The sequence below is a fragment of the Engystomops pustulosus genome, chromosome 1, assembly GCF_040894005.1.
Source record: "Engystomops pustulosus chromosome 1, aEngPut4.maternal, whole genome shotgun sequence".
In the NCBI taxonomy this organism is placed as follows: Eukaryota; Metazoa; Chordata; class Amphibia; order Anura; family Leptodactylidae; genus Engystomops; species Engystomops pustulosus.
The window spans coordinates 102,174,797-102,190,034 of record NC_092411.1 but is presented as its reverse complement, the minus strand read 5'-3'; positions in this window follow the sequence as shown (position 1 = coordinate 102,190,034).

Here is a 15,238-nt window from a genome sequence, read left to right as displayed (position 1 = left end):
CTTTTATTTCCATTTTCTTAACTATCTACCCCCATGCAAGGGAGTGGAAGAAATTTCTGGTTTTATTTGAGGGAAATTAAATTATTGCATTTTTATGTGTGTGAGTTTGTGAGTTTCAATAAAATGCAACACTTTGCATCTCCTCTCCCTGCACATAAGGGGCAAAGCTAGTGTGTTACTAGGCAGATCTGGCTGTGTGTTGTGAACAGTTTTAAGAATTTTTCTTTCTTGCATATTATTATTATTTTGTATTCGAAAAAATTTAAAGAAAAAAATATATATCGAAACATAGAATAATAAAACATACAGAGTTTTTACAGCAGAATCACTTGTTACCATTTTATTTGCATTGTCAGAGCCATTTTTGTTAAAGGGAATCTACCAGCTCTCAAATGACCCCTGAAGTAAAAACAATATTGAAATATCAGATTTTTTTTTAAAAAAATTAGTTTTTATCTTTATGCAATTTAACTAAAATGTGCACCTGTTTTTCTTTCTATGCTGTCCAGCTGTACCCAACACGGTCCCTTTACACAATGATCTCACATTGCTTTCAGAAAAAAGTTGAAGGAATAATAAATTGGGTGAACCAGCTATGATGGTTCACACATTTTAACCATGTATGTCAAAAAATTTTATGGATAAAGAATAAGATTCGAATTATTAGGTTCTGCTAGGTTCTCCATTTCTCATGTCCTGTGCCTACCTCCTCATTGGTAAAATAAAGTTTGGGGGTATATGCATTATTTTCTGAAAATCACAATACTAAGAAAAAAAAACTAAAATTAGTATACAGCATATGTTACAGTTTCAGATTGATCCTGAGTTATTATATGGTAAAAGATAGACCCATACTAGAGAAGTAGAAAACTAGAGAGTGTCCACTAATGTTTGTATCAACACATGAGAATGGCACAACAACACTAGATAACAGAGTGAGTATCTAGTGGAAGCAGGAGGGGTGGAAGCAGTTAAAGATGTTAAAGGACATCTACCACCAGGATGACAGACTGTATGTAAATGAGCCTGACGGGCTCCAGGTTCCATTAACAGCTATGGAGCCTGAAGCCCCTCAGGTTTAATTGCATACAGTCCTACATCCTGGTGGAAGATGCCCTTTAAGCATTGCACTAGCGCCAAGTTGTCGCACCTCACTCTCTAGCATTTCTTGGGTAAACGAGGATCCCAAACCACTAGGAAAACTATGATTGGGAACAATTCTAGGAAAGAAAAGGTTTTTGTATGCCCTGAACCCTTCCATGTCTAAGTCCTGGCCTTCGCCATCCAAGACCCCTGGAAATAGGCTGCAAAACCTCACCCCAGACAACTCAGTGAAAATTCTACATCCGCATCATAAAACCAATCATCCATCCACACCAACTTACCATTGTACCTGGTCAAGAAGAATGTCCACAATTCCAAATCAGGTAATGGATTAACCAGAATTTATTGGGTTCTCATTTGGGAACAACACCTAAGGGGTGCACAATTAAATCAGGTAAAGGTCGAGCCTCAAATGGGCACACCATGTGGCCTATTTCTTCCACTTTGGACAATTTTACTGTACAACCCATGGGTGATCCCTGGCTAACTTTAAGTTCCGAGTATGCACATAGCTCATAGAAGATGTGGATTTCTCTTTTATTAAATATTTCCAACTAGTGTACAGCTATGAACAAGTTACACATAATATATAATATATAATACCATTATAGAAATAGCAACACCAATATAGAGTGGGAATATGAGATCCGACAAATCAACTATAATGAACACAGCATAAATATAGTGGTAAGTACATCCGGAACAGTAGGGAGTGTATCACGGGTGCCCCGCGATCCATGTCACAGATTAATCACAGGCACACCCGTGCCCCTCTATGTGGCGCTGCGCCCCTCTAGGCCGCGCGCATCCCTGCTCCCTATGGTGCGCACGCGCCGGCACTCGAGGATTAAAGGACCGGCGCACCGCTGATTGGTGCTGGCACTTCCGGGTTTCAGCGAAAGCTTCCCAGTGTTGTTCCTGTGACCTTCCTTATTCCCATTTCCTGCCTTGTCTGAATTCCTGTTGTTGACCTCGTACCTGACTTGTGACCTTGCATCTCTGCCGCCAGCCCTGACTACGTGCCTGAAAGCTGATTCTGTACCTCGACCTTGGCTACCACTGCAGGCTAGTTGCACCTGTGGAACGACCTGGTGGCACCCTGCCGCAGCAAGACCATCCCTAGTGAGGACCAGGTGCCACTTAGATTCTGGTCCCAGGTGTCGGCTAGAACCATCTCCTGCGGTGGTCCAGAGGGTTCACTGACCCCGAGTTTCTTCAGTCCTTGAAGTATTTTGTCCTGGTCCCATTGATCATCCCATTGATCCTCACAAAGCTTTTTTGTAGGCACACATAGTGTTCTGTCAACCAATAACCAATATCGGAAAGTCAGAATATTCCTAGTTGCCCATGGCAACCAATTACAGCTCAGCTTTCATTTTACCACTGCTCATGAATATTTTAAAGGGGAGCTGTGATTAGTTGCCATGGGCAACTAGCAATATTCTGACTATCAGATAGCTTGATAAATCTGCCCCTATATGTCACTTTATATGTTAATGGAGCTTATGGACCTTTTTATAAATATATTACCGTATATACTCATGTATAAGCCGAGTTTATCAGCACAAAAAATATGCAGAAAAATCTCACTTCGGCTTACACACGAGTACACAAGTCAAAAAAAAACTTACATACTCACCCTCCGGTGGCCCCAATGCGTGTTGCAGCTCCCAATCCTCGGCGCGGCTCATCTTCAGACTTCTCTCTGCTCTGTTAGCCAGCAGGGACGCGTCCATGCGATCTGCCGGCCAGTGTACACTATGATGCGCTGATAACGTCATAGTGTGCACTGGCCGGTAGATCATGTGGACGCATCTCTGACAGCTAATACAGCAGAGAGAAGACCGAAGAGGAGCAGCACCGAGAATTGGGAGCCGTTCCGAGCATCGAGGTGCTGGAGGGGGAATATGTAAGTTTTTTTTTAATGTGCTTGGCAAACTGTGGCTGGCTGTATACTACTGGGGGCTGGCAGGCTGTATACTACATGGGGACTGGCTGGCTGTATACTACAGGGGTCAGGCTGGCTGTATACTACTGGGGGCTGGCAGGCTGTATACTACATGGGGACTGGCTGGCTGTATATTACATGGGGGCTGGCTGTTTACTACATGGGGGCTGGCTGGATGTATACTACATGGGGCTGGCAGGCTATATAGTACATGGGGCTGGCTGTATACTACATGGGGGCTGGCTGTATACTATATGGGGGCTGGCTATATACTACTGGGAGCTGGCTAGTTGTATACTACTAGGGGCTGGCTATATACTACAGGGGGCTTGCTGGCTATATACTGGGAGACTGTGACCAATGCATTTCCCACCCTCGGCTTATGCTTGAGTCAATAGGTTTTCCCAGGTTTTGGTGGTTAAATTAGTGGTCTCGGCTTATACTCGGGTTGGCTTATACTCGAATATATATGGTAATTTATTTTTTACTTAACAAAATTTTTAAACATTTTTATTAGTTCCACCTTGGGACATGAACAAGCAATCATCTCATTGCTTGTTCATGATAATACCCTGCAATACATCAATACACTTAGCTCAGTCAGCCTATGCACATGCATAGGCTGCAACTGTGACAGCAGTATCATCTGACAGACGGGATCTTACAGCCCTGGGGTCCGGACCTCAGGGCTGCCATTGCATTGATCGGCAGCCCCCGAAGATGTCGCAGGGGGGCCTTCGTAGGGGTGAGACCCCCAGAAGGCAATTCAAATGTTGTGGTCCTGCTGACAGATTTATCAGTTGCTGAGCATCAAGAGGTTAAATCAAAGCCATTTAAAAAAACAACATACACCGAAATAGTCCACCAATGGTCAAATAACTAAATATACATGGTAAATAGATCTCAGTAGACCTGTATAGAGTATTGCACATTACCTATTAACCATTACTTGTTTGTAAGCAAATACCTTGACTTGTTCTGAGGACTAGACCTTCTATACCTCTATACAGGCTTATTTTGATCTTTTTATCATGTACATTTAGTTATCTGACCATTGGTGGACTATTTCAATGAACAGTATGTTGTCTTTTTAAATGGCTTTAATTTAATTGATCTAATTCGTTATTTTATCCTTTATACATTTTGGTTATTGTTTCCTTTTTTGTGGTGTTATTTGGCTTATTAGGCTTTTAACATGGAAGCAGTAGAAGAGGGTGTTCTTGTCCCATTTACACATACCTCCTGAATACACCAATTTTTAATTGGATCTTCCCTCCACCAATGGCATATTTGGTTCAGAATGGCAGCATAATAGTAATTATTTGCCAATGGTTTTGCCTTTGACAGTATCCCTTGAGCAATTCTTTTTTTTATCCACCCAGATCAATTTGGTAAGTTGGGAATGGGCTTTCCTCAATAAGGACTCTGGTACTGGAATATTTAAAGGGAACCTGTCACTACATTTGCACATATACAACCAGTGACAGGTTTCTATAGAGCCCTATTAACTAACTGACACCCTTCTTTTAGCTAAAAAATTGTTTCGCTTACATCCCCATAAATCACCCTTTATCGTAGATTACCTTGAATCAGAGGGGGGGGGGCATGTCCCCTTTCCTTATGCCTCCTTACTTGTCACAGTTCATGTCATGTGACCAGAGTGATATCATCTCAGGTCCTTTAGCCTCTTAACAATAACAAACTGTACCCCATGCATGAATCTGACCACATGAAGTCACAGCAGCCTCTAAGGACTTCTACTCCTCTCCATCCTCCATGGAGGCTGCTGTGATCTCATGTAAGCATGGTGTACAGTTTGCTATTCTTAGAAGACTAAAGGACCTGACGATGATGTCACTAGTCACATGTCATGTACGTAACACAAGGCACTGTGTAAAAAAATTGACACAATATTTCTATCTGTACATAAAGCTTTATATGTCTGTAGTCGAATAGTAGTAGACGGTCCCTAAGTTCAAGGAGGCAGAGCAGGGATTTGTCAGAATAATAGGGCATGGTTCACTGCCAGCCTGAGGGAGAGAAGAGTCACAGATACCAGACATGGTCACAAAAGCTCATTTGCATATCAGAAAATGTCTATATATAAAGCCCTAAATATACACAGATAGCGAGGGAGAATCATCATTTTGTATGCCGCCATTCTGCCAAAAAGGAGCTTGTGATTTTGTTTTGTTCATTTTGTGAAATGAGATCTTACTATAGTCCTCTATAACTTGTCATGTATGGGATAATGACTTGAGTGGGTTACTTAGTGTAAGGAAATAACGATATTTTATTGCCTATTTGGCCCATTTTCATCCTGTTCATATCTTGACTTTCCCAATACCTTCAAATAGAGGCTTGACTGACAGGTTAAAAACCAATGGGGAGAGGGGAAGCCCTTTTGTGTTCCATTTGATAGCTTAAAAGGTGATGATAAAATATTGTTTGTAAAGACCTGGACTATAGGGTTGGACTATAATGCTGCTATAGTTCTATGAATACATCCTTTTAATTCAAATGTATCCAATACCAAAAAGGTGTACTCTGTCGAACGCCTTTTCAGCATCGACAGTAAGGAGCAATGCATGTGTCTTTTTAGCCTCACAATACTAAATCATATTAATTATTCTTCTTGTGTTATCTGGTACCTGCCTGCCATGTGTAAATCCAGATTGATCTGAATGGATCAGCAAAGGGATTAATGGTTTTAGTCTGTAAGCTATCATCTTGGCACAAATTTTAACATTGTGATTTAAAAACTATATCTGCCTATAGATAGTTGTCACCTCTGGAGACTGCACCAGGCTTTGGTAAGGTGATTGTCAGAGCTGATAGCATCTCTCTTGGGAACTCTCCTTTTACTGATGCCAAATTAAATAGTTTAGTTAAGTGAGGGAGTAGCAACGGGGAGAAATGTTTGTAGTATTCCCCCGAAACTTCAGCATCTTTAGTATTTCTTCAGGTGTAAAGGGAGCGTTAAGAGAGCTTACTTCTTCTTACGAAACACTTCCTTGTAATTCCTTGTTTAAGTTTTCTTGCTAATAAAGCTACTGCTTTTTGGTCTTGTGAGTAAAATTTTATTTTTGGTTTTTAGGCCGATAAAATTAGTTATTTAGATAAAGATAATGTAAGTGGTCTCTGGCTGTGGACAATTCCCTTTGTGGGTTATCCATCCCAAAAAGAAGCTGGTGTTTTCCCAGTTGTTGAATGACAAAAATTCCTTGGAGGATGCCTCCAAGAATTTGAGTGTTTGCTATTAGAGAACACAGATGTGTTCGCCCTCCATACAAAGTCGTTTATATTAGTGTTATTGGACTGACCAATGTATTGAGCAGATTGAGGTGTGCTCCACTCTATCATCAGGTTTTTACTTACTAAAAAAAAACAAAACATATCTATTCTCAAATAGATGTCAATGTGAAAAGAAAGAGAAATCTTTCTCTGAGGCATGTTGTATATGCCATACATCAAACAGTTGATTACGCCATAACCAGGGGTTGGGTACAAACTCCCTTTTTGGGGAATCAGTGGTAGTGTAAAGTTCAAAATTGTTAATGGTGTTAAAGTCTCCACACTTTATTAATTCCCCTTGTTTATATTTGTCCACTCGTTTCATGAGCTTTCGAAAAATGCACTTTGTCCTTTATTAGGGGCATATATATTCACTAAGGTGTATGACAAGTATTAATCAAGAATACTATAACAATAAACCGGCTCTGTGGATCAATCTCTTGGTGGAAGGGTGTGAGTGCAAGGGTTGAGTGAAAACCTATCAATACTCCCCTTTTCTTTTGAGAGAAAGATGATCTTGTTATAGTAGGGAATTGGGGGTTTGAGATTATAGGTGGGTTATTTTCACTGACATGGGTCCCTTTTGTATTCAGATAACATCTACCTTCTGTTTAAAGCCTACCATGAAACCTTCTTTAAATAATTGCACTGCTGCTGTATCTGGGTACCTACCTTACTCTGGCTGTAGCTGTCCCCTTTTCTGACAAGGTTTGGGGTTCATCTCCTTCCTCTTTTGAAGCAACTCACATGTGGATGTGCCCCCCTGCATAAGAAACATTCATGCTGGAATCTCAATATGTTCCCAAAGTGGCAGAGATTTTCAATGAACTACCAACATCTGTGATGGGTGGCAGAGGTTGCGGCAGCCGAGTTTCCTTGTGAATGTGCAGTGAAAGGACCCTGAGCTAAAGGAATGGGGGCCAATGCGAATTGCCACCATAAGGCGCATCCATAAGCTTATATCAGTATGGTGCACAGACTTCCGTTGGCGATATTGTTCACTGTAGTGAAGCCGTGTTCCATTCCGTACAGTCTGTGCTCCTTCCCAAACAAGTTCATTTAGCAAAATAAGACAGAGCAATGCAGCATAGCCTACTGTGTGATATTATATCCATCCACTCACTCGCTTCTACTTGAGAGCCGGTGACATCACCCGGCTCTTGGGAAGTCTTGTGCAAGCAAGCTGCCTTAACAGAGACCAGGACTGCGCATGTGCAAAACTTCCCATGAGCTGGGTGAAGTCACCGGCTCTTGGGCAGAAGCGAGCAGGCCAAGATTAAAGGAGGGCCTCCCGGGGCTGGCTGTATATACCACTGGGGGCTTGCTGGCTATATACTACAGGGGGCTGGCAGGCTATATACTATAGGGGGCTGGCAGGCTATATACTATAGGGGGCTGGCAGGCTATATACTACATGGGGTGGCAGGCTGTAAACTGCAGGGGGCTGGTAAGCTATAAACTACAGGGGCTGGCAGCTTATATACTACAGGGGCTGGCAGGCTATATACTACAGGGGCTGGCAGGCTATAAACTACAGGGGGCTGGTAAGCTATAAACTACACGGGCTGGCAGCCTATATACTACAGGGGGCTATTGGTCTGACACTAACACACAGTGAATAGATCCCTCCAAAAAGATTCATAATGAATTTTTTAACTGTGAATTTTTTTAGCTGTGAATTTTTTCATATGTGGATTTTGTGCACCTGTGATCATTTTATTAAATATATTGTACACTGTATACTTGTCACGGGTACTCCTGCGACCCATATCCTAGGTTGCAGGCGCACCGGTGCCCCTCTCAGCTATCCCCAGCCCTGCTGGTTCACTGAACTCGCCTCGATTCAGCGCTGACTCCGGCGGTATGGCGAGTGTGTCCCCGCCTCCTAGGGCATGTGCGCACCGGCTCTGAGATTTAAAGCATCAGCGTGCCCATAATTGGCGCTGGCCGCCCGCCCGTTCTGTTAAAATTCCAGACCCTTCCTGCCAGATCTGAGAAAGCTTTCTTCCTATGCCTTGCGCTTTTATTGTGATTTCGTGTTGTGACCCCGGTTCCGTTATTGACTTCTATCCCGTGCTGCCTGTCTTGACCTCCTGCCTGTCCCTAACCACGAGTTTGCTCTACGATTCAGTACCTCTCCTTGGCTGCCACCACCAACAAAGTTGCGCCTGTGGAACGACCTGGTGGTTCCACGCCGCAGCAAGTCCAACCCGCTTGGGCTGTGGTGAATACCGGGTACCACTTAGACTCCGGTCCCAGGTGTCGGCTTACTTCATCGTTCGTGGTGGCCTAGAGGGTCCACTTCCCATGGTGCCTGACAATACTGACTATATCTTATGTTTTGTTTAGACCTAGATACATTCATTTTTTGGTTTATAGGTCATTGTCTATAGTTTATCAACTACTGGCTTCTTGCCGTGCTTTTTTCCCATTTTTATGTTATTTTGTCATTTCCTATAAATATTGGGTCAGTTGTAATTGTATATATTAATTATATATTATGTTCGGTATATATCCCACAGTTTCTGAGGAAGGTCACCAAACCTAAACGTTAAATTGATGTGGATTGCTTTGCTGATGGATCTTTTTACACAAGAATTAAGTGCTGAAGTCATCATTCCAAAGGTGAAGTGTGCTGCCATTGTGTTCTTTTAAAAACATCCACTGGGAGCCCATATTGTGTCATGATCACCCTTTTCATCCAGGCAGCACCACTCTGAACACCCAGCTTTCCCAGAGCTTCTGTAATTCATTGGGAAGGGTGTGGTCGCAGCTAATGAACTAGTGCACATCACTATTCTAGAAGCGTCTAAAGGAGTTGTGCTTCTACTCCATTTGGTAAGTGTTTGGTATGTGGCCCTATAAAAATGGAAGGAGCAGCTTATACCTAATACACCTTTTTTCTTTAAGCAACTGTAAAAGGGAAAATAATTCCCAAATGTTTGGACTTTTTGCGATTGTTGGGTTGCGTTTGAAGTAATGTGCAAATATAACTTTTTTTTTAGCTGTGATGAATGCAGCAATTCCCTACGATCACTTGATGGTGTTGCGGTCAAAGTCAACATGTACCTCTAGTCTAAAAGTAAATCATAACTTATTTTAGTTCCACCTGAATGCGCAGTATCTGTCCTGTTGTTATGTAAAATGCTTTACTGCCCTCTAGTGACCAACCACTGGATGGTCACTTTCAGTAGCTTTCAACTTTACTGTCATTACAATAAATAACATTATAAAAATTATGTAATAATTATTTTCTTTATGTCTGTGATGACATCCCTATTTAACTTAAAAACCTGACCTAAAGGGCTCTTTCACATTGGCGTTGTTATATATGCCTCACAAAGCCATTGATTTCTATGGGTGTTTTCAAATTGGCTTGTATTTTCACTGATCCGTTGTCCGTGGAAAAAATTATGAAATGCCCTTTTTTTTCCACAGATGCGGGTCACAGAAGGCAATGAAGTCTATGGGTCTGCAAAAAAATGATAAAACATCTGTTTTTTTTCACTGATGAGGCTGAAAAACCAGGTGTGATGCTTTAAGAGAAATGTTAAATCTTCAGGTTTTTTTGCGGACAAGGAGACAAAATTGATGCATTGTACAACTGAAGCTGAGTACCAACACCAATGTGAATGAGCCCAAAGTGGAAAAAATTAAAGTTCCATTAACAAGTGTAGGCTCATACTGCCCCTATTACTGGAGCCAAAAGCAGGTGTAGACAGAGCTGATTCTAGCTTTTTGCTGCTTGAGGAGATACACGAAAATGCTGCCCCCTGCATGCCTGATAATACACTTCACACACTAGTAGTCAGTCAGTGACACAGATATTAGTTACATCTAATATCTTACAGGTGATGATCTGCTCCATCAGGAAGAGGACTTCATTGCGATTTCTCCCGACCACAGTTTGTCTCTGCTGAATTCACAGAAAAAAAAAATCAGCTCTATGCAGCACAACTCCACATGGCGCCTCTAAAAATACCTTAAAGGCGCCAATGTAATAGATTTTTCAGGCAGTACGGGCTTGCCAGCCATTGGCAAGTCCGTACTAGTGGCGGCAAGATGGCGCCTCTAAAAGGGTCCGCAATCACCCCTGGGTGTATATCATAATAGGTTGAGACAAATAATTGAAAGGTGCTGCTCCTCCTCCTCCATCGAATGTGTGGTCGCACTGTACAAAAATAAACAAAAAAAACCCATAAATAAAATACAAACATAAAAACAAGACATGTATCACAACAGCAAATTTAGAAAGATACATAGCTTCCCCTTCCGCATTTTGCAGTACTATTACGTCATGCTTCTGGCACCGGCTCCTGCACATTACAGCTGGCAGTTTTCCTCCACTTACTAGGGGAAACTGATTCCTCGCTGGCAGCCTCGGAGTCTGCCAGTGCCCCGGGGCTGCTCGACTTCTTCCAGGAGCCGGCTATAACACATGATGCATGCTGCGTAATTACACTGTGTTAGGTGAAGAAGCGCTTGAACAAGCGATCAGAGCATGGCTGGGTTCAAACCAACATGTAAAAGTAAAGAAAAAAAAAAGTTAAAAACACTTAATAAAAAAAACTTTAATAAAAAAGAATTAATTAAATAAAGTTAATGTCCCCTAAACACAAACATTTCCAGTGGATATCTAATAAGGTAAAAAAAAAACCACAAAATCAAACATGAAAAGATATGAAAATAAATGAGATTTTCTCTGTATTAGTTTTTCTTCGGTAAAGTTGTAAAAATATATTTAAAACTATATAAATGAGGTCTCACCGTAATCGTAGTGATCTATAGAACAAAAATAATGGGGCACATTTACTTACCCGGCCCATTCGCGATCCAGCGGCGCGTTCTCTGCACAGGATTCGGGTCCGGCTGGGATTTAAGATGGTAGTTCCTCCGCCGTCCACCAGGTGGCGCTGCAGCGCCGAAAATAATCTTAACGCCCCGGAATGCACCATCCCATAGAAGGTGAAGGTGAGCGCTCCCCAAGCGACACATTTCCGGTTTTTAAATGCGGCGGTTTTTCCGAATACGTCGGGTTTTCGTTCGGCCACGCCCCCCCCGATTTCTGTCGCGCGCATGCCGGCCCCGATGCGCCACAATCCGATCGCGTGCGCCAAAAACCCGGGGCAATTCATGTACAAGCGGCGCAAATCGGAAATATTCGGGTAACACGTCGGGAAAACGCGAATCGGGCCCTTAGTAAATGACCCCCAATATGTTATTTTTATGGTATGGTGTACGGCCCTAAAAAGGAAACCAAAATTTACGATTTTCTTTTCCTACATACATTTAAGAGTTAATAAAATCTCATCAATAAGCTAATGAGCAGCTAAAATGAAGTATTTGTAAAGTGCATCTAATGTCTAAATAAGAACTTATGTCTAAATTGCCAAAAAATAAAGATTGTATAGCGAATAAAAAGGGACAATGCATAATTTGCTCTGAACACATATGGGGTATTGGCATACTAGGGAGAAATTGGGTATCAAAATTTGAAGAGCGATTTGGTATCTTATCCACTGAGAATTTGTAAATTTTTTTGAAAAACACATTCATTTACCAAAAAAAAAATTCAAATTTCAAAATTGCACACAAATTTGTTTTATCCCCTGTAAAACTATTAAAGGGTTAACAAACTTCATGAAAGTTGTTTTACATACGTTAAGTATAATTTCTATATGGGGTTTTACTTTTATTTAGGCCTCTTAAAGTGACTTGAAATCTGAGCAGGTCCCTCAATAGCAGGTTTTTTATGAAAATGTGAGAAATCGCACCTAAAGTTCAAAGCCCCATAACATCTTACAAAAATGAGAGAATGCATGGAAACATAATGTAGACATTCGGTTAATGTTAGTTATCAAGTTTTTTCAAGACTTTTTCCAAATTTTCACCAAATATTGTTTTTTTCATAAACGCAATACATACCACCAAAATTTTTCAATCAACATGAAGTACAAAGTGTCACAAGAAAATAATTTCACAATTACTTGGCAATGTGAAAGCATTCCAAAGTTATAGCCACTTATAGTGACACACAGCAGATTTGAAAAAAACGTGTCATAAGTATGCCAAATTAAGCCAACTTTAAAAAGTCGTAAAGGAAGACAAATTAAGTTTCTAACTGGGCTGTGATATTTTTGCTGTTTATGATATTCTTGCAATTACTAGTAACATTTTCTGTAATGTTATATGCTGTATATATATATTCTATTTTGTAACATGACCGCCACTATACCATATCTTATTAATGGATGAATTGATGACCTACCACTGTGCAGTCCTTGTGCATCCTTCCGTTATAAATGCATAGATAGGATTAGGAGATTAGATTTAGGTCTAAAAGAATCTGTAGGCCATGTGGCTAAGTCTAGTACCATACTCTGACAGACGTTAATGTTTAGATCTGGTAATGTGTCTGCTTAATCATTAATGGTGGTAATGTACAAAGGGATGCAAAATGCTTCCTAATTAAAAAAAAACATGTCCTCTACCTTATATCAAGGTATATGGTTACATTAGAACTGGTGAAATCAATAAATGGGAAAGAGCAGAAACTGGACACTTTAGTTCTTAGGTTGTGTCTGTTATTTAGGGCTGGTTCTAGCAGAAGGACGGTGCAACCCTTTGGGGTGGCAGCCATTTGGACCACGTGAAGGGGGGGGGGGGCATATGCCATTGATAACGAGAGTGCTGCACATGTCTCCTCCGTGCGGTTCCCTGATACTTTCTGCTCATAAAGTTGGAGGCAGCAGGAAAACATTGTGGTGGAGCAGGAGGAGGGTCTGTATTATTTTCTGAGGTCATTGTATCACTCTGCTGTTAGTGCACCTACAAAGGGACACCCTGTAGGCTACTTAATGCTGATGCCGGCACATAGTGTAGTTAGGCTCGGCAAACTTTAGTTTTGCTAAAAAAAAAGATTTTCTTACATATTATCGCGCATGCGCAAGCACTAAGTCTCGCACAGCCGGCCGGCGATAGCTGCCGAGAGCTTGGTGACGTCACTGCTCTCGGCACCTGAAGGAGGACAGTTAATATGAAGGAGGGGGGAATAATTAAACATCGAAAGCCATCGCCAGCCGAAGATGACGTAGGGTAGCACCGGAGGGCTCATTTACATATGTAAGAAAATCGTTTTTTTAGCAAAACTAAAGTTCACCGAGCCTAACTACACTATGTGCCGGCATCAGCATTAAGTAGCCTACAGGGTGGTCTGCTCGCATGATTTCATCATGCAAGCAGTGGTAGGTTTCCTTTAAGTACTTACTAAAAAAGCATGCTTCCACATGTATGACTGGGGCTGCGCATGATTATTTCATTAGAAATGAATGGAGTGTTGTTCATGCATGCCCACCAGAGCCCTAGTGATCTGACATTGTTGAAGAGGATTGACATGTAACATCATTTTATGAACAAATCCATTTTAAATTCTGCAACCCCCATAGAGGACATGTAGATTTTGTGGCAAATGGCGGTACATGTGAATTCACCTTGAGGGTGCGGTCACATGTTATGTTTAACGTATGCATTTAAAAACGCATTGCAATAGATGAAGAGTGATTTGCCTAATTAAACGGCTGTTAACATGTGTGTTTACAAAACACAACCGTAAACGCATGCATCCCCCCTACCTACCCCCACTAACAACATTCAGGCTCCTCCTCACTGACAATATATGCAATTCCCCCTCTCTCACTGCAACACATACCATGAAATGACACAATATAAGGTGAAGATGGAGGCACTAAGGGGTGGAGACTATACCGCCTGGGGGTGGAGTGGAGGGGCAAAAGGAGTGGCACCCTATGTGCATCGGAACTTTTGTTCCTCTTTTGCCTCTCCGAGGGTTGGGAGGTATGCCCCACAGGCAGGAGAATTGGCATTCTAGGTTTATCGCTTACTTCTGCCTACCCCTCATAGTGGCCCTCACTATATATGGAGCCCAGCACATGCTCCTAGTATATAGGTAGCCCAGGCCAGAACATGCTCCCAGTATATACGAATATACAGGTAGTCAATACCAGCACATTCCTCCCTTATTTAGGTAGCCTATATCAGCCCATGCTCCCAGTATATAGGTATCTCATGCTAGCCCATGCCCCTAGTATTTAGTCAGCCCATGCCCCCAGGAGATATGCAGTGCAGCAAAAAAAATTTAATATTTTTTTTTAAAAATTAATACTCACCTACCTACACTCGCTGCAGCCGCTGCCTCCTTTTTGCTCATGTAATCTGCTCTACTTTATGACCCAGGTGGTGCCATCACCTAAGCAGTGACATTGGCGCCACCAGGGCCACACAAATGTCAGTGTTCTTGAGGCCATAAACCGGGCGTCTGGCTGTCTCTGACCCCAAAGAGGTAACACAACAATGCTTCAGCATTTTCTTCACTTATATTGTTCGCTTTTTCAGTCCAGTTTTCACTTCAATGCTTCTAAATCAGGGGGATATACTTTCATTAAGTCTGTTAGTGTCAAACAATGCTGGCCTACTCAGCTTCTAGCAGAATATGGTTCATAGGGCAATTACTGTTAAATCTGTCCATTTATCCGGAAATAATTACAGTTGTGGATAAGAAATTACAATTTTATTCTGAACACTAAATCATTTATTATTAACTAGTTGTAACAGATCAATTAACTCCTATTACAAGTTTTTTCCACAACTATAGGTGACACTGTTTGTAACTGCTTCTAGTATACTTCTTTGCATTTTATAGCAAAACAAAACCTGCTGTCTCTCTAGGGAGTGGACCTTAAACTCACTAAATCTTATAAGACATTTAGCACAGCAATGAGCAATTAAAGCCAATGTTTTATTAGGTATGCATTAAAAACATCAACATAACCAGATTCTGCTATGATTATCAACTTTCTAAAATACTGCATAAAT